The 19,528-nt window shown below is 42.8% G+C and overlaps 1 protein-coding gene across 1 annotated transcript in view; it reads left to right on the top strand.

Moving 5' to 3' along the window:
- The window catches only part of LINGO2 (leucine rich repeat and Ig domain containing 2), a 1,615,267-nt gene that overhangs the window by 990,198 nt on the left and 605,541 nt on the right, over positions 1-19,528 (top strand). The window contains exon 5 of the mRNA XM_029606680.1: positions 18,913-19,053. The gene's annotated coding sequence lies outside the window, so the exon portion shown is untranslated. The remainder of the gene's footprint in view (positions 1-18,912; positions 19,054-19,528) is intronic.

The raw sequence follows: 19,528 nt of genomic DNA, 5'->3' as shown, positions 1-19,528 counted from the left end.
GGCTATTACCTAAGTAAACTTGACTAATAGCAGTTAATGGACTTCTCCTCCAAGAACTTAGCCAAACCTTTTTTGAATCCAGCTACACTAACTGCACTCAGATGACATGCAGGGGGACCCTGCAGATCCTCAGGTAGTGGACCCGGATGTGGATGCTGACATGGACCCACATGCTGATCCTGGTGGGAATAAGAATGACTCTGATCCGGATGAGTTCCCAGTAGCAGAGGGGAATGATCTCAGGGGGGGTCCATCTGTTCATTAAGGAGGAGTTTTGTCCTCTCATTCCCCAGGATCTGGAGGAAATGGGGGTTAAGGTAGCCCTGGAGGAGTCTGATAATGAAAGGCTGGACCTGGTCCTGGATGGACTGCGAAGACCCCCTGGTGTCTTTCCTCTGCCTAAGACGTTCCATAAGCTGGTAAACCGGCAATGGGACTTCCCCAAGGAGGGCTTGAAGGTCGGTCATGTAATGGTGAAGCTGTACCCATTCAAGGAAGAGATAAGAACATAATAGCATAAGAATTATTTGCTTCAGTCTTTACTAAGCATGATGAAAGACAGATACTCATGCCAGAGGTGATATTTAAAGGTGATGATTCAGAGGAACTGAAACAAATCTCAGTAAACCTGGAAGATGTGACAAATCACCTAGACCAGATAGTATACATCCCAGAGTGCTAAAAGAACTAAAAAATAAAATTGCAGATCCACTGTTAGTAATCTATAAACTTTCATTAAAATCAGCTACTGAACATGAAGAGTGGGGAGTGGTTGATACAATGTCAGTTTTTAAAAAGGGTTCCAGGGTTGATCTGGGAAACTACAGCTCAGTGAGTGATATCAGTGCTGAGAAAAATGATTGAAACTATTCTAAAGAGCAAATTTACTGAACATATAGGTAGGCATAGTTTAATGGGACAAAATCAACATGGATTTAGCCATGGGAAGACTTGCCTCACCAATTTGCCACATTTTTGAAGATGTGAATAAACATGTGTATAAAGGTAAGTCAGTTTATATAGTATATCTGGATTTTCAGAAAGCGTTTGACATGAGAGACTCTTGAAGAAATTAAAAAGTCATGAGAGAGGAGGCAATGTTTTATTGTGAATTGAGAACTGGTTAAAAGCTAGAAAACAGAGAGTAGAGCAGAAAGGTCAATTTTCTCAATGGAGAAAGGTAAATAGTGGAGTGCCTTAGGGATCTATACTAAGACCGCTGCATATATCTCACTACCTATCCGATTAGCTTAACGGGATAAGAGCGAATACCGTTAGTTATCCGGTTAAGCTAACCTCATAAGTAGTGCCGCCCTAATCCTCCCATTGCCCACCCACAGATTGACCAGCGAAGAGATAGCTGGATAGTGACTTATTCAGCTATCTAGTGGTCGCTGATTTTCAGCACACCGCTAGATAGCGGGCCCATTGTTTTTTGAAGGGAATGGAATGGGGAAGACTGAAATAAAACTTCACGAATGCTATAGGATACACCAAGGATTACATCTACCTGTACTGAAAAATATGTAGTCGATTCAAGAGCCATATCAATCAGTGAGACATCTCTGTGTCATTGTCTGTTAGTGCTTTTCAAGTATTTCAAGTGTAGATTTAGGTTCTGTGGGAAAGCTTTCTATCACGTTTGTGGTATAGCTGGAGGTGCTAGCATAGATCCTATGCAGTCATTGGGTTAGGCAGAAAGAATGGTTCAGTGACTGAAGAAATGTCATATAGCATATATATTTACGGTATGTACACTCTTCCTCTTTGTAGGAAAGCAGCGAGGTGATAACACAAATGCCCCTGAACCCAGTGGCCTCTGAAAGATAAGGAAGTGCTCTTGGGTGCTGTCCCCTAGCCAAGAAGAGGACACTGAGGAGGAGGAGAGAGCAGCAGAAGAGCACTCGGTGACACAGCGTGAACACCTGGAGGAAGAGACAGAGAACCAGCATTCCCTGATTCTGGCAGTATGTAGCATGGGTAGAGGAGGGAAGGTCAGCTCAGGAGGATCTCGACTTCCAAGGAGAAGAAGAGATGCATGCCACTCCATTGGAGATACGTGTAATGGACATAAATGCTCGAATGATTAGTAGCCTCAGGCATGACCTTCAGGGCCTGGGGGATGTGGTTAAAAAAAGAGATGCAGGCTATGCAGCAGGAGACGCAGTTTGCGCAGCAGGAGCTAAGGGATATTTGTGAACTGATGGAGACCCAGGCTGCAGTGTGGAGGGAGATGCTGCAGATGATGCTTCCCTACCAGCCACAGCAACCACCAGTTCTGTACTATATGATGTTTCCATGGATGCAGCCCCCACCAGCCTTGGCAGCACCACCACCCTATATGGTGCCTCCCCAGGCTAGAATCCCATCTGCCCCATGGATTGCTTCACCTATTCCTCCACAACAGCTTGTAGTGGTTCAACCTCCACTTCTGCCACCACCACCACCACCACCACCACCTGCAGTGATGCTGTCTGCAGCATCATCACCACCACCTCCACTACCACTACTAGAAAGAGATACCCCCCCCCTCTCCAAGGGCACAAGTTGCTGAGGAGGATAGGCTCACCACTGTGCTACCAGTCATCATAGCTGCTTCAAAGACCTCCAGGTCCCTTCATCATCTATCCTGCTGAGCCACTGCTCCCTGGTTCTTGGCCCTCCAAGGTCAGCATAAGCTGCAATTGAACCCCACTGCGGAGGAGGAAAGTTATTGGGCAGGCCAAAGCGACAGTGCTTCCCCCACCTTAAAAAAGAGGTCATCCAAGGAAGCACAGACATAATTGATTTTATTCATCTTCACATTCAGCACTTCATGAAAATGAATGCACTTTCACCTTTTTGTGCACTGTATAATAAATAAATGCACTCTCACCATCTAAAATGGCTTTGTATCAGAGTGATCCTTTCATGTACAGCCTGCTCTTGAGTCTGGTGTTGCATCTCCTGACTCAGGCTGTGTGCCTCCTCAACCTCCTCCTCTTCATCTTGTCTCTGGAGGAGGCGAGCTTCTGGTTTTGGCCAGGTTATAAAGCATGCATCAGGCTAGAAAGATCTCACAGACCTTTGATGTAGTTGTAGAAAAGGCATCCTCAGATCTGTCCAAACAGGGAAACATGTCTGTCTTAAGAATGACAACGGTTCTATCGATAACTGCCCTGGTTTGCCAGTAGGCCCTCTTGTATTGAGCCTCTACAGTGGTCTGTGGGTTAACTAGTGGGATCATGTGCCAGGTTTTAGTGGATATCCTTTATTACCTGTAAGGAAGAACACAGAAAAGTGCAGAGTTAGATTTCCTGTAGTGTTGGGCCGGGGTTAGTTCCCTGGTTGAGGTTAATTCTAATAGTCCTCCTGGGCCAATGTTGTAAGTCTACCTAGATATGAGGAAGACCAAAAGAAAAGGATAGTTGCAGTTGGATGTAGTGATAAGTGCATTCCTACCTAGAAGTCAGCTCCTGGTGATGTTCCCTTTCTGGAAGCGGTAATGAATTTCTGACTGTGACTGGATCCCAGAAACCTGGGCACGATGTCCAAGATGATACCTGTAGTGTCTCAGACTACCTGCATATTGAGGGAGTGGAAGCCCTTTTGGCTATAGTAGATGACCTTGTCATTCCCTAGTACACTCATAGGGATGTGAGTGCAATCAATAGCTCCAAAGATTGAGGGAAAACATACATATTGGTAGAAATCAGTCATTATTTGCTGTTGTTGCTGGCTGCTCCATGGTAAAAGAGATATATTGGTTCCTGAGAATTGCAGCCAGGAACTGATCTATACACATGGAAAGGCAAATGTCAATGGACAAAAATTCCAGGATGGCAGTAACTTTCACGTGCACAGGCAAGGCATGACCCCTGTGGGCGAAGAGTGCAGGTCCTGCTCTAATAGCTGGCATAGGTAAAGTATGGGTCCCTTGTTGAATCTGAACCTGCTCATGACTTGCTCTTCTGAGAGATCCAAAAACTGTGCCCTAGTCCTACATACTATCAGTAAGAGGTACCCCTCCTCCTCCTCTCTGCCTCAGCTGAGGTGACAGGAGTACCCATAAGCTCATGAGAGTCATTTTGGATATGGTTTCAACATCATGGAATCCCATCCCCCAGTATAGTCCTATCAGTCCCAGGTACACTCAATCACACCCCCCAGTATAGCCCAGTATGTCCCATTAACTCTCTAGTATAGCCCTGTCTGTCTTAGGAACACTCACTGCCACCCCTTAACCCACTGTCATCTCCACTCAGCTGGAGAAGCGAGCCCACCAAACATGAAGTGGCAAAATAGCATAAAAGCTTGAAGTTGTATGTGTAAAAGAGAAGTAGTAAATAGACATGTGTAATTTTCATGATGTTTGCACTTTAATTGTTTGTAAAATTGCTCATTATGTGCCTATGTGAAAACAATGCCTTGACACCCCCCAGGAATGGCCTCCCTTTTTTTTGCATGCGGTTTTACACACGAAAGCTTATATATGTGTGTATGTTATAAGGAAATATATGCACGTACATGTGCTTTTCTACACGTATAAGCTTTAGAAAATTTACAGTTAGTCTTATATTTCACGGGGCACGTTCCCCCGAGAGTTCATCTATTCATGCAGTTAAAGAAATAGATGAAAACAGTATCACTCTTTTATTACAGCAACATCTTATTATAACTAAAAGAAGAGGTTAAGTTAAAATGTTGGAGCAAGGTAGAATATTTATTATTAGCAGCATATGAACAGAATTTATGGCTTGGACCACACATGATTATATGTTTCTTCTGTGTTGTAACCCACTCTGGATCCTTTGTGCAGGAGGCCGGTAATATAATGTAAGGAATGTAATATAATGTAAGGACATTTAATCCAGGAGGTTGTGGCTTGGACATCATGGGTGTCCGATGCACATGCTCAGATGATAGTTGGCATGAACAGTGTGGAAGGAGGAGAAGGACTTGACTCAGCTGTTTCTAGGCCCAGCCAAGAATAGATTAATTCCAGGCACATCTGTGAGGAACCTGAAAGCCCTGATTCAGGGCAATATCATCTAAGCCTCCTCCCTCTGTGCCTGTTGCGTTGAGGCAGCAATGGCATGATGATACAACCTGTGAGAGTCTCAAAGCTCTACAGAAAGAGCGGTGCAATCAAATGCAGGCATTTTAAGAACGTGTGAAATGAAAGAAGGCATATATTTCCTGATAATGTTTTCGGTTTTTTTTTTAGTTCACATTTTATTGAATTTTTATAAAGCAAGCATACATCTTACTCTATTTAAGAAAAAATACAAAGAGTTGTAAAGCACTAACAAACTTATTAATATGATTACCATGATTTCTCATTCACAGCAAAAAATATATTACATCTCTTTTTTATTTATAAGGAAAAATAAAAACTAGTGGCCCAGAAATGCTAAGGGGAGATAACAAAAAAACAAAAAATTCATGTAACAGGCAGAGCGGATATGGTGGATAATAATTATATGATTGTCTTAGGGATCTGTTACCTCAGGATTGATATTCATACTCCTGGCATTTAGAAAGGATTTCAACTGCTCCGTTAAAGCAAAGACAAAGCATTCTCCTTTCCCCTGAACCACACATCTACATGGATACTTTAACGCAAACTCATATCCCAATAACAATACTTGTGGTCTCATGGCAAGAAATTTTGGGTTGACCTAGAGAAATCAGGAAAAACTCTTACTGATTGATCATAGAAAGTGGAGGAATGTTTCCTGATAATGTTAATGCTGAAGTCTAAGAACCTCTGCTGTGATCATTAGGCAGACTAACCACAGCAGTGATAGGAATAGGAATAGCCATAGCCACATACCAGCTAACAAATTCCAGGCAATTGACACAGTTGTTGCGTGCCTCATCCACTAAAGCTTCTCCAGTCCCCTTCCATAGCATCCATGTCATGCAGAATCAGTCATCTCAGAGAGTCCAGCACCAGAGCTGAATGACTTTCAAGCTTAATGTCTCCTAATCATTGATCATAATTCCTTTCCAAAAGGGTCTTACTCCTCACCTGTGGGAGCTTTTTCTCCACTGTGACTCTTATGGGAGCATCAGAGATCACAGAATATAGAATATGTGCAGTAAAATGTTTATGTCAAGAATTTGGAGGATGGTTCCTCATTTCCATTTGTTACACCATTGTGCCTTATATAATGATAAGGGTACAGCCGTTGTCCTCTGTGAAGTGCTTAAATATTTATTTTCTTTTCTCTGTTTCCACCTCCTCCCTCTCACTCACTCTCTTCCTGTCAGTTTCTCCCTATCCTCCCCTTTCCTGTCTTTCCTGTTTTCCTCCCTATTCTTTCCCCTTTCCTGTCTTTCATGTTTTCCATAACTTATCTTAATGCAGCAGCCACATCTCCTCCATCTGTAACCCCCAATGCATCTCACTCCAACCACATCCATCCCATTGGCTCCACTGAAATCAGTCAGCCCAAATTAAGAAGGCACCAGCATCCAACCTTCACCTTTAATAAACACTGTCAGTCAGTGGTGCCCTAAGCAAGCAATCTGAAGATATGGGGGGATCCATCCCCCTTTGTGGTCTTAGCCAAAGCTGCCAGGGAGGGGAAGCAAGACAGAGGCAACAAGGTTGCAAAGCTCTCAATAATGAGCAATGCAGTCCCTCAAAAATGTGGACCGCTGATAAGACATTATTGCCCAGACCATTGTGCAGGACCATGCCTCAGAATGCCTGCAATGGTCTTTGAACAGATTAACCACATCAATAACAAAAATTATCTTCACAATCCTGCCATTCTATATGACCTTGTGGAATTATTAAAGACTGTAAAACTCTTGTGCTTTCTACACTGTGAAGTCTATAACATTGCTCGATCTGCAGCTGTCATGTGTTAACCATTTGTTTGCAAAAACATTTTTGTGGTATATAGCAATGCGGTTTCGTGTAGGAAGTTATGAAAAACTTGATATATTTTTCATCTCAAAGGAAAGTGTGAAGATGTGTTACAGCTCAATGCCTGTGGGTAAACTTTTACAGTATAACACCTAAACAGAGGTACATCAAATAATTAATCATACAAATTATGTGATGTTCCTCTGTTTAGGTGTTATATTGTTCGGTATTCAGAGGGGTTACACTCATTGTATATGCCTAAACTTTTACAGTGCCATCTCTTGTATATGACTTTCAACTTACAGTCACAATTATTGCTGGTAACTGAGCCTTTTCAATACTATGCCTGCTAAAATGTTAATAACTGGTCCATAACAGATGTTGAATTTTCAGCAAAAGTACATTCTAAACAGAGGGTGAAGGAGAACATAGTCACATGTGCCCGCTATAGACTAACTCGCATAAAACATGTCCTCATTTACACATGGGTAGGTGCTAATCTGAGTGTTTATCCACTAATATCATCTGACTTCAGCTTAGCATGCATGCTAGGTCCTTAGTGCACAGAATATTTTTTTTGTGCACACTAAGCTATATATAATGCATAGCTCCCATATTTAACAGTATAAAAAAATTCTGTGATGTAGAAAAAGCATTTAACCAGGTCAACTCAAATGTTATAAGTTGACTATAAATGTTGTAATTGGGTATCAAAACTAAATGAGGGGCAAGGGGCTTGAGTAAAGATTAGTGTGTTTAAGGTGCTCAGAGTTAATTGATATGCAGTGAGAGAGAAGACTTCTCTCTGCATATCCTTGACCTCGTGATGAAGCTTTTAGCCATTCATATTAGATTTTATTTATTTATTTATTTATTTATTTAAACTTTCTTCTATCCTGCAGCTTCACAATGTATGTCCAGTGTGAGGTACAAAATTATACCCATAATCAATTTCAACAAAATATTAATTTACAAATACATCATGGGGTAGATTTTCAAACGCGCAAATTGGCATACTTTTGCTGGCGCATCAGGCGCAAGCAAAAGTACGCGGGATTTTAGTAGATACGCGCGTAGCCGCACAAATCCTGGATCGGCGCGCGCAAGGCTATCGATTCTGTATAGCCGGCGCGCGCCGAGCCGCGCAGCCTACCCCCGTTCCCTCCCCTCCCTTCCCCTACCTAACCCACCCCACCCGGCCCTGTCTAAACCCCCCCCCCCTTACCTTTGTCGGGGGATTTACGCCTCCCGGAGGGAGACGTAAATCCCCGCGCGCCAGCGGGCCGCTAGCGCACCGGGACGCAACCTGGGGGCGGGTACGGAGGGCGCGGCCACGCCCCCGGACCGCCCCGGGCCGTAACCACGCCCCCGGGCCCACCCCCAAAACGCTGCCGACACGCCCCCGACACGCCCCCCTCGCCAAACCCCGGGACTAACGCGAGTCCCGGGGTCTGCGCGCGCCGGTAGGCCTATTGAACATAGGCGCACCAGCGCGCAGGGCCCTGCTCGCCTAAATCCGCCCGGATTTAGGCGGATTTAGGCGAGCAGGGCTCTGAAAATCCGCCCCCATTTCTTTAACCTAAAAATGAAAATGCAACATTAAAAACCACTGCCTACAAGTTAAAAGCTTCTTCAAAAAACATTGTTTTATGAATTTTCTAAACATTTTTTAATGCGACTGTTCAACTAGCTATGCTGGCAATTTATTCCATTCAATTGGTGCTACAGAGGAGAACACTTGGGACCTTGATGTCCTGTTATTGGAAAAGTTAGGATGGTTGATGAATACAATTTTAAATTTGAGGTAGCCAGCTTGGTGCTAGCAGGCTACAACTCCCTAGAATCCAAGTGGGTTACTGGCAGCAGTTTTATGATAGCCAGATGGTGGCTGGGTAGAGTACTGTAAGACTACAGGAAATTAGGAGGCTGGGCATTGTGCGACAATTTTGCTGGCTATGGTAACTGTTTAGTTTATTACAAAGACATGGGATCGGGGGAATGAATGTGAGATATTGTAGGCTCATCTACTCAGGATAACAGAGAAATACTGGGATAACCTGCATGAAGTGACAGAACTTTAAACAACAGAGGTATTACTGCATCAGACTTCCAAGAAAGCATTGGGGGTAACCTTCATAGAGAGACCATGGTTAAAAAGTATACAAAAATAAGTATGGAGAAGCTTGATAATTTGGGCAACAGCGTCACTAACTGTAAGGAACGGCATGAGCGTGAGCACCTTATAGCTGCGGCGCAGTTGCTGTTGCTGCCTCAGTGGGGAGGCGCGAGGCCTGATCTGACAGCTGGAGAACATGCTTTAACATGAGTCAAGCTACACCTTCACCTGAACCAACCACCTCCTCTGGGGGTTGAGCCTTGGGTTACAGCAGCTGGCAGGACTTAGGTGACTCAAGAAAGTCTATATAACAGATCAAAAGTCAGGGCTGGTGGCAGGTAAAATGTGCTTAAGGTCCGAGGCTAAGGTCTGATCCAGGTGGCGGACAAGGGATGAGTCTAAGGCGAAAGTGGAAGTCAGAACCAGGAAGACAGACAAGCGACAAGGGAAAGACAGGGCAGGACAAACAGGGCAAATACAAGACTCCAAAAGCAAACCCAATACAATAGTTAGACAAGGTACAAGAACAAGAACAAGATAGGAGTTAGGACAAGCAAGGAAAGCTGGACAGAGAGACTAGGACAAGGCAAGACTGGGCTTTAAGGCTTGGATGAGACAAAGCTGGACTAGAAGGTTTGGATGAGGTGAAGTTGGACTGGAAGCTTGGACGAGGCAAGGATGGAGGCAAGGCTTGGAGGTAAGGCTAGGATGAGGCAAGGCTTAGATGAGGCACACTGGACAGGCAAGAGACCCAATTATAAGGCAATGTTAGGGTGCTGGGACTTCAGTACCCAGCCGTGTGACATCATTTGAGGGTGCTGGCAAGGACATTCCAGCCATAGGGCCTTAAAGAGGATGTAACGCAAATGCATGCACCTAGGGAGGGACCTGCAGGGAGGAAGCATAATGTCGACAGCATCCCTGCCAGTGGGAAGGCGTGTAGCGACATCTTGGTGGTGCTGCTGGGGGTGAATGAAGCTGGTCACGGTATCCTGCCGCAACCAGCAAACATAACACTAACTTTGGTACCTAAATGAAATATTACAAAACTTGATAAGATATTATATAGGATCTAGATTTGGGATTAAGTATTGGTTTTGAAAAGAAAATGATGACAAGATGAAGGAGACTAGCATTGTGGCAGAATGAGGACACCCTTGAGAGATGTGAAGAGCATTTCAGAAAGGGGGTTGAGAGGTCATGTTATGCCCATCAGTCGCAGATGGCTGCAACCGCTGTTGATCACCTCCTTCTTTGCAGCTTTGACTCCGTTGGGAAGACTTGCGGCTTCCGCCAGCTATCGCCGGCCTGCCTACTGTTCCTGGGCCTCCTTGGATGCCACGGACACTGCCGACCGCCCTCTTGCCCTTGGAATTCCCGAGGTATGAGCGCGCACGGGCCAGTCTTAAGCACGTTATGGCGGGAACCTCAGGGTCATCCCCTCCGGATGACACCATCCTTCCAGGACATTTAAGCCGCCTGGCCCTGCCTACCTACAACTTGGCAACGAGTTCCCTCATTGCTGAATCCGCTTGTTTTCATGTACCTCTTGTACAGTGCATTGTTTGTTCTTTGTTATTATGTCTATTTTAAAACTTTAATAAAATAAATAGTATAAAAAAAAGTGCAATGTTTGCTGATGATGTCCTTTATAAAATGTTGCATTTCATGATTCATGGGAGACCCCCACAAGCCACATTACTCACCCTAATGCAGCTGATGGTTCTCTTCAGATGCGGTGGCATGCCGCCATCCCCGCCAAAGTGCAGGATGGCACCAGTCCCTTCTAGCGCACCCGCACACTGACGCTCCAGGATTTAAAGGACCCACGACAGGAGAAACCCTTCAGCGCCCTTAGATGATGTCACCCACTTGCTCCTATTTAAGAGCAGTTCCGATGCCCTTCAGACACCTCAACAACAGGTCCTCCTATGTTCTGTAGTAACTGTGGCTTCCAGCCTTCATCTGCCCAGCCTGTTCCAGTCTTCATCTGCCCATCCTGCTCCATCCCTCTTCCTTGGACGGATCCCTGGTTTTGACCCTTGCTTGGACTCTTGATATGCCTGATTGCTGCCTGCCATTGACCCTTGCCTGGATTCTCAATATGCATGATCGTCACATGTCACTGTCCTTTGCCTGGACTCTGTCGCTTACCTCTGACCATATCCTGCCCTTGGATTATGCCCCTAGTCAACAGCAGAGTCCTTCACCTAAGTCCTGCAGGCCCTGACAAAGATTCAACCCAAGGGGAACTTAGGCTGGTAAAGATGAAGCTTCTGACTAGTCTCTGCTTCATCTGGGTCCGCCTGCTGGTGGTGAGAACCTGCAAGGCTCCTCCCAGCAGGTAGACCCAATCTCACCCCAGCCCAAGGGTCCACAAGTACAACATAAACTCTATATTGTCTTTACTAAACTTGCTAAGTGCTCTAAAAGATTTTGGAGAAATTTTGGTGATTTTTATTAATTGTAATAAAATTCTGATATTAAAGGGCCCTTGCAAAAAAGTTTAGCATGCAATCTCAATAACATTTAATGTGCAAATTAAAATACTACTTAACAAATGATGTAATAAGATTTAGTATCATCATGGCAAAAATGTCTACAATATGTGGTCACATAATTATTATAAACAGAAACCCAAAAATGTATTGGCCTTATTGCATGAGGCCATGAGGTATTACTTACGAAGGAAAGTAAAACATCGTGATTATGCTAAATTGAGCATGCTCAGTTTTCTTTTGCTCCTCCTACTTGCTTCCAAAGGGTCTACATGTAAGCCTTGCACATGAGAGTTGTTTGTCAGTGCTGAGAGAAGCAGTGGGAAAGATACCACACTGCAGAATACGAGATGAAAGGAAAGCAGAGTTCCAGGATAACAGAAAAATGAATGTGTGTTTAGAATTATTTGTCTTCTGTGTCAGTAAGGATCTTCAAAGAGTAGTGTGAAAGATCTAATTGCAGACAAATGGAATTATGCAAGGGAGCAATCCAAGGAGAAATCTGGATGCCATGACTTACAAAGACAACAGCATCTGGCCATTCCCTTCTCTAAGACCACCCTTTACTGAGGGCACCATCATGGTTGCACTAGTCTGCTAGTGCCTCAGATCTCACAGAAATGAGTGTTGTACTCAATCAAACCAATTGATCAGTTCATAGATGCTTTTAAGGCTCAGATTATAGTTCAGCCTTAAGCATTTGAATATCTACAGTGTACTGTAGTAACACCAACAATATCAATGACAACAATGATCCCTGTCCTTGGCTTGGAAATATATTTGCCTTGTGCAAATTTATTTTTTAAATGCTTAAATATATGTCCTGTGTCTCCTTTATAACCACCTCCTATCTTGATATCATTCTTTCCTACCTTGCCATGTCTCCCCTGCCCTGTGGTTGGCCTGAGAATATTTTTTTACTGGGAAGAGGGAAAGAGCTGAGGGTCTGACTTGCTAGTCATTTGCCCATAACGGAGCCCCTCTGGAAGAAGATCCCTTGCTTTAGTAACTAGATAAGGAGTGGGGATGGGCCACCTACAAATACCCCTGTTCATGATTAAGCCTCTGAATAAAGGAACGCACAGCCCCCAATTATTTTTTTGGTTTTGGTTCATTTTTTCATTTTATGGTTTTATATTTTTTTTCAATTCACTTAGGGGTAGATTTTAAAAAGGTGCTTGCGGGTGTACATGTGCGTGCGCTACCTGGCGCACGCACATGTACACCCAATTTTATAATTTGCGTGCACAAGGAGGTGCACAATTGTGCAACTTGCGTGCGCCGAGCTGTGCTGCCTTCCCCCATTCCCTCCCAGGCTGCTCCGAAATCAAAGCGGCCTGGAAGGGAACTTCCCTTACCCTTAATCTGACCTTTCCTCCCCCTAGCCCTACTCTAACCCCCCCCAAAATCTTTATTTTACTTTTTGCGCCTATCGGCAGGCTGCCACCACACAATCCTTCAACACAGCGGCAATGGTCACTGTGTTGCAGGTCTCTGGCCCCGCCCCCACCCTGCCCTTTTTTGCAAGCCCTGAGACTTACACGCGCATTGCCGGGCCTTTTTAAAATAGGCCTGGCGCGCATAAATCCTCTGGATTTATGTGCCTAACCTTTTTAAAATCCGGCCCTTAATGTTTTTATGTGTTCAATTTGTTTGCCGAACAAAAAAAAATGTGAAAACTAACAAACAAAAAAAAAAAGAACTGATTAAAAAATAAAATGGGCCTCCCATGGCCCTGAAAAATGCCTCCTGCCCAGAGAAAGGTATACACAGTACCTGGGCCTACTCGGTATGGCCCCCCCTGAGCCTATCCAAGGCCCCCTCAGTACCCTCCAAACCCCACACCATGCCCCAAAATCAAATCTATCCTGGCTGGTGCCTGCCCAGAGCCTTCCCATGGCCAGCCTGGAGTTTGCCCAATCCCCTCCCTACCATTTCAACGTTTTGGGGCTGAAGAGCTCCCATCCTGATTGCCACTTACTCTCTTCCTGGATCCTTAGTGAAAATGGCAAGAGCAATACCCATTCGCTCCTCCTGCTACCATCTGTCTTTAGGCTGGTGCTAAATTGATGTCACTGGTGCTATCCTCTGGCACCAAAATGGTGCCAGCTATACCTAAGGAAAGCACCAAAGTGACATCAATTCAGCAATATTCTCAAAGATTGGGTCACAGGCAGGAGTGAGTAGACATCACTTCTGTCTTTTTCCACTCAGAATCCAGGCAGGGAGTAAGTGGGACCTCTCTCTCAGCACCTTAAAATGGGGGGAGTGGCCCAAACAGGACCCAGGCAGGCTTAGGGTCAGTCCTAAGCAGGTCCCTGGCCAGCTCAGGACTAGCCTTTGGCAGGCTCCAAACATGTTCCAGGTTGGTTGTAGACATTGGAGGGTCCCAGGGAGGCTTAGGCCTATGTTTTATGTTTTGCTGAGCAGGAGAGTTTTTCTGGGACTGCAGGTCCCCAATTTTTTAAATGCCACAAATACAACAATACCCCACATTTTTCATACGAGGCCATTTTTGCTTCATTTCATTTGGTTGGTTTGTTCATTTGTTGCATTTTTGTTTTAATTTAATTCAAATGAATGCACATCCCTATTTGAACACCAATAATGCTCTTTGGACAACAATGTTACTGATAATAGTACCAGTAGCTTGTAGTCTGTTTACACACCACTCTGATACCTCTGTGCCTCGTACATTGTGATGTTTAGGGCAGTAACGGAAGAGCATCTCCGATGTGTAATTGTTTTGTTTAATAAGACATATTGATGGTATGAATAGGTTGCATACAAATTGCAGAAAAAAATGGCTATGTTTTGTTTTGCCAAAGAGAAATCTGGTTAAATGTATTTATTCTCAAGGGCCTATGGGTACAGTTTCATAATATCAATATGAACAGAGATCAGAACCTATTATATCATACAAACCCAGCCAGAGAAATTAGTTCCGCATTAGGCACTGAATATATTTTGGAGGAGCAGACCTCAGTACAGTTTTTTAAACTCAATCGAGACAATTATCTCACAGTCCTGCTCATGTGATTTAATCATTGGTCCGTAAACCTCCACCCTTCCTACTTTAATTTAATGATTTTAAATTATTTTAAAATCTTCACAATATTCAAATGTAATTTTTGTTTTTATATAAAAAGCTAAAATCAAGCATGCTCTTCCACTGTTGCTATTCACTGATAAATATTATTTCCCTCCTATTTTATGGTTCAATAGAATAGCCAACCATTAATACTTAGCTTATCGCTTACATTATTCTGGAAACCAATTCACTTGGCTGTTGCACTGCATACTGTGATTACCCGTTGCTGGCAGCATTTCGCTTCCTCAGGTGCTTCAGTCTTGAATCAATGAACATATGTATGTTCATAGATAATAGGGATGTGCAGCAGGGACGGATTCATCCCATTCGGTATTCGTATTTGTGGGGAGCCAAATCCGTTGCATCCATTCTTGGGGGACCCCGATCCGTTCATTAGTTACGTATGTATTCGTTTCCCCCCCCCAAAAAACCCATCCCAACCCTTTAAATTTAATTAACTATAACCCCCACCCTCCTGATCCCCCCCCCAAGACGTACCAAAAGTCCCTGTGGTCCAGCGGGGGTCCTGGCGTGATCTCCTGCACTCGGGCTGTTGGCTGCCGGTATTCAAAATGGCGCCGATAGCCTTTGCCCTCACTATGTCACAGGGGCTACCGGTGCCATTGGTCGGTCCCTGTCGCATGGTAGGAGCACAAGATGATGCCGGCTGTCCATTGCTCCTACCATGTGACGGGGGCCGACCAATGGCACCGGTAGCCCCTGTGACATAGTGAGGGCAAAGGCTATCGGCGCCATTTTGAATACTGGCAGCCGACAGCCCGAGTGCAATAGATCGCGCCAGGACCCCCACTGGACCACCAAGGACTTTTAGTAAGTCTTGGGAGGGGTCAGGAGGATGGAGGATTTATTCATTAGATACGTTGTATTCGTGGGGGTTTGTCAAAGGTTTTGTGACCCTACAAATACAACGAATAGGGACATAGACGTTGCGGATTGCCAATACGTCAAAAACAAATGTATACCCCCTACTAAGTATTAATGGTTGGCTGTTCTATTGAAATGAAGTATTTCCAAGAGAATAGCAACAGTGGAAGAGCATGCTTGAACTTAGCTTGTGATATAAAAACAAAACTTAAATTTGAATATTGTGAAAATTTGAAAAATATTAAAAATCATTTAAAGTAGGAAGGGTGGAGGTTTGCGGACCAATGATTAAAACACATGAGCAGGACTCAGTGGAATAATTGGCTCGATTGAGTTTAAAAAACAGTACAGAGGTCCGCTCTTCTAAAATATAGCAAGAGGGCCTAGTGTGGAACTAATTTTTCTGGTTGGATTTGTCCAGTTTCATAATGTCATATCTTGTTCAAGACCTTCATTTTTTATGGCCCTCTGTTTGCAGGAAGCAAATCCCTCTCAGTAGCATGCATGTGCATTATCTGGTACGAGGCAGGTATTAAAATGAGTGTTAGTAAATAGCATAGAGGATGAGCATAACACATTATACATCTAGCCCATGCTAAAACATTATTTGCATGTGATATTCCTTCATTTACATACATTCACACACTTATTTTAGCATGCTTACACTAACAACTTTCTGAATCCATTAGTGGGTACATTAAGGCCTTATTTAATAGCACACTATTTTTCACGTGCACAAAAGTGCTTTTACATGCACATTAAAATTGAATGCCTTAGGACATTCCTGCACTAAAACTCAATATAACACAAAATGATTAGTTTGCATACTAAAAACACCATTTAATGATGGATGCTCAAATTTTAGTTCACACCCTGAAAAACATTGTGCTCAGAGTGATAACAACCTAAAAAACTGTAAGAGGTCAAAATTCAAAAAGGTTTATTCTGTTAAAATCAGCTTTTAATGGCATAAATCTACCCCTCCTCCCCTCAGTTTGGCTAATTTTTTCACATAAAATAGCTGTGTGTGTGTGTGTGTGTGTGTGCATTTAACTAGACAAAAGGACTGGGCTGGAGTGTTTGACTTTCTCCAGTTATCATGCATGTCTATATGGGTGACTGATAGGTCTCATAACCATGAGCTGATGGCAGTGTTATACATGGTTCTACAATGTTAACAATGGTTTACTGATTTTATGTTTCATGTTTGTGATACTTGGGAGAGGGTATGTTAAGCAGATAACTTTATCACACAGTATTCATCCCGCTTTTGAGAGTTCAGGAGTGGGGATTTGACATAGGGCATGAAGGAGTTGAGCTCCCACCAGCAAGTTAAGTTTTTTTTTTTTCCCAATATTCAAAAGCTCAGTGAGCGGCAAAGTTATCTGGATAGCTTGATCCAGGACTTTATCTGATTATGTTTAATGGGAAACTTACCAAATTAAGGCCTGGATTTTCTAAGGTTGGCGATAACGGGGGGCGGGCCGGCTTTCCATCATAAAAAGTGGCGCTATTGGGTGCGAAACTGGCGGCAAAAAGGGCCCTTGCCTTTTCGCCGTCAGCGACATCTTCGCAGAGTCGGCCCCGGTGCCGCCCCGACCCCTCCTCATCTGGGGCCGACTCCGCCCCCATTTAGTGATCGCACACAAAAAAGGGACTTTTCATGTGCAAACGCTTTTGAAAATGACCACCTAAGTCCTGTTGAGTATCTCAAGAAAACTTTAATCAGCTAACTTCTCACTTGCTAAACCACTGAATATCAACCTCAGTATTATTGTTTGTTGCTTATCTTACTATAGAAAAAATTTGATAGCATTCATATCAGCTTATCCCATTTCTTCTGAGATATTATCAATGCAATAATACATTGAACAATCCTTTCTTTTGTGTATGAAGCTGTGGAATCAAAGAAAGTATGTAAAATTAAGGTTGCTGAGCTATCTATACCTATGTTAAATTTCAATTTATGGAAATTGTACCCACAAAAGCTAAAACACAGCCTTTACATACTGATTATTTTGACTTAGTAGTTTTCTCCTTCTCCTTTGGGTTTCCAGCTGATTGGGAACCAAGGCTGGGATCTGGCACCCTTAGCCTTCATTAGCAACTACCCATGGATATTTTTTCTCCTATTTTATATCCGCTTTCATCTTAATTCAATCAGTGCAGTAACATTTTTCAGTCAAGAGCCATGCATCAAGGCTTCTTTGCCTTGCAGTCATGGGCTCTGAATCTGGCCACTAGGCATCATCTTCATTGCACGATGACTGACGCTTTGCTGATCTGGGGAACAGAAGACCTGAGTCATGAACTGAGTCAGTGAGCCACTGGACTGACCATTTGTATACATTTATTGTAGCTTTTCCTTTTAGTATGCATTAGCACATTCTTCAAGTAAAAACGCAAAATATATATGTTAGTTTGCTTGAGCATGTATTATACTTTGCCTAAATAATGCTTAAATTCCTTGAAAAAAAAACAAACAACCCCCGTTTCCTACAAATTTACACATTCTTGTGTAAAACAATGCTTCAGGATTTTTGTAAAAGGCTGTAAAGCTCTACAAATCTAAATGGTCTTTTAAAATCAGTTGTGCATCCTCTCCAATGTATCTTTGTGCTTACAGAAGTTATACACCCTTACAGAGCACCCACCACCATTTGCTTAATATCAATCAAACTTGTGATTGTCTAGCATGGCTATGTAGTTAGACAGCCCTGAAAATCTTGTCATTACTGTACTGTTTTTAAAATAATTTTTGAAGCTATAGAATATTATTTCATAGTAGAGCAATGTGTTCCCAGCCCAAAACTATATATATATATATATATATAGATGTATGTATACATCTATATATATAGATAGATATCTATATCTATCTATATCTGTAGATATATAGATAGAGATACAGATAGAGATATCATTTATTTATTTATTTGCAATGATTTATTATCTGCTCTTCCTAAAAAGGTTTGGGGCAGAGTACAGTGAAACATACATAATTGTTAAAATAACTCAAATATATATACAAACAATCGTCTATATAAGATAGCTTAAGATATAGACGTGCTTTCTTAATGGCACGTTCTGGTTGCAGGAGCTGCTATATCACAGAGGTGCTACTGGAGGTAAACAGAGGTGCACTTTCAAAATGATTCATTGTCAGGAAATACAATCTTAAAAAATACATTTTTAGTAATTGTTAAAACAGCTTGGAGTCTCTGGTTAACATATGTTTTATATATATATATATATATATCTCCAGTATGTACAGAAATCTCCTGTGGAGCATAAAGTTCTTAGTCAGCAACCTCATATTTATCAGCACCTCGGGAGATATTTATTACCTCATATGCCCTCCCTCATGATGGTATACCTATTGATTAAATAGTAATGCCTACTGGTCTCAGGACATGATTGACTATTTTTGCAACTAAAATGAAGATATCTTTGTTTGTTGCAGACTTGTTTCTAGTAGCTCGGCGATGGAGCCGTGAGAGATGCTGATGTCTATGACAAGTTGGGAGTATAATGATTTCACTGTCTGGCAAAGAACTTTCTATGGTTGCTAGCAAGGACCAGACCTTTAGAACTAGCGTAACAGGTAAGACTATTCGGAGCCATTCAGTTTCTTGAATATAAACGTGTATCTGTTTATTTATTGCAGCTGTTTAGAAGATAATGTGGTATATTGTGAGGGATTTTTGTCTTTAATATTCATTATGCCAGATGTTAGAACATTGTCACAGGCCTTCTTTATTGTTTCTCATAATTGCAGCTGTCATGTGAATTGATGTTTCCTCTTCCAATCTGCAACTTATGCCATTGGGGTAAATCGGAAGTAAATGACTGTAAACCAGAGGTTCCCATCAACCAGGTGCACTGATAAAACAGTGGCTTCATAATTCAAAACTGAAGTAACAAAACAATGTTCCCCTAATGTTATAGTTAGAGTATTTCCCTTGAACTCTGGCAAAATAAGTATCTTTTATTATCTTAATAACCGTTATACTACAATGTCCACTGATTTGAACATCTAGGAAGAATATGCCGTACCAATTAGATTTTACCGGCAGAAA

Source organism: Rhinatrema bivittatum, chromosome 1 (assembly GCF_901001135.1).
Source record: "Rhinatrema bivittatum chromosome 1, aRhiBiv1.1, whole genome shotgun sequence".
In the NCBI taxonomy this organism is placed as follows: Eukaryota; Metazoa; Chordata; class Amphibia; order Gymnophiona; family Rhinatrematidae; genus Rhinatrema; species Rhinatrema bivittatum.
The sequence above is the reverse complement of the archived record's forward strand: the minus strand, read 5'-3'. Positions and strand labels throughout refer to the sequence as shown.